The sequence below is a fragment of the Mandrillus leucophaeus genome, unplaced genomic scaffold, assembly GCF_000951045.1.
Source record: "Mandrillus leucophaeus isolate KB7577 unplaced genomic scaffold, Mleu.le_1.0 Scaffold59, whole genome shotgun sequence".
NCBI classification, from domain to species: domain Eukaryota; kingdom Metazoa; phylum Chordata; class Mammalia; order Primates; family Cercopithecidae; genus Mandrillus; species Mandrillus leucophaeus.
The window spans coordinates 4934850-4936120 of NW_012106363.1; the positions used below are offsets into that span (position 1 = coordinate 4934850).

At 45.6% G+C, this 1271-nt stretch overlaps 2 protein-coding genes across 2 annotated transcripts in view; both read left to right on the forward strand.

Moving 5' to 3' along the window:
• GIP (gastric inhibitory polypeptide) overlaps positions 1-1271 on the forward strand; it is a 29652-nt gene that overhangs the window by 17270 nt on the left and 11111 nt on the right. The gene's annotated exons all lie outside the window — the stretch shown is intronic.
• The window catches only part of SNF8 (SNF8, ESCRT-II complex subunit), a 26064-nt gene continuing 25841 nt past the window's right edge, over positions 1049-1271 (forward strand). Inside the window, exon 1 of the mRNA XM_011999319.1 lies at positions 1049-1147. The gene's annotated coding sequence lies outside the window, so the exon portion shown is untranslated. The remainder of the gene's footprint in view (positions 1148-1271) is intronic.

The window sequence follows — 1271 nt, forward strand, 5'->3', positions numbered from 1 at the left end:
AGGAAATAATGGTTTTTACTTGCATCCGTTAATTCATCTATTGATTCTACAAACACTTATTGGAAAGTTAATATTGGCAGGGCTGTGCTAAACACTGTATATACAGCAATGAAGCAAATGGACACAATCCTTGCCCCCGAAGAGCTTAAAGTCTGGTGACAAAGAAAGACCTCTAGTTTTTTTGTGGTTTTGTTTGTTTTTCTGGGAGAGTCTTGCTGTGTTACCCATGCTGGGGTACAGTGCTGTAATCATAGCTCACTGCAACCCCAAGTTCCTGGGCTCAAGCGATCTTGCCACTTCAGCCTCCCGAGTAGCTGGGAGAAGTTGGGACTACAGGCACACGCCCAGTTAACAAAAAAAAAAAAAAAAAAAAAAAAAAAAAAAAAAAAAATTGTGTAGAGAAAAGTTCTGATCCTCTGATCCTTTTGTAGCGCATGAGTGTGATGATTGGGTGTTCACGGGCATATGTGAGATGTGCCACCCTTGAACCTTGTTACAATGTTGGCACATTACCCTTCTGACATGAAGAAAAGAAAAAAAAGAGAAAAAAGGAGTCTTGGCCAGGCGTGGTGGCTCATGCCTGTAATCCCAGCACTTCGGGAGGCCAAGGCAGGTGGATCACCTGAGGTCAGGAGTTTGAGACCAGCCTGGACAACATGGCAAAACCCCATCTCTACAAAAACACAAAACAATATTAGCCAGGCATGACAGTGGGTGCCTGTAATCCCAGCTACTCAGGAGGCTGAGGCGGGAGAATGGCATGAACCTAGGAGGAGGAGCTTGCAGTGAGCCGAGATTGTACCACTGCACCCCAGCCTGGGTGACAGAGTGAGACTCTGTCTCAAAAAAAAGAAGAAAAGAAAAAGAAAAAAGGAGTCTCCCCATCTGGCTCAAATTGGTCTTGAACATCTGGGCTCAAGTGATCCTCTCGCCCCGGTCTCCCAAAGTGTTAGGATTACGGGGTGTGGGCTGCTGTGCCAGGCCCAGACTTTCATTTTTATATTTACGTACTTATTTAAAAGATCCTTGAATCATAAAGACCTTCCTCTTTTTTTTTTTTTTTGAAACAGAGTCTCGCTCTTGTCGCCCAGGCTGGAGTGCAATGGCGTGATCTCGGCTCACTGCAACCTCCGCCTCCTGGGTTCAAGTAATTCTCCTGCCTCAGCCTCACAAGTAGCTGGGATTACAAGTGTGCACCACCACGCCTGGCTAATTTTTGTATTTTTAGTAGAGACAGGTTTCACCATTTGGCCAGGCTGGTCTTGAACTCC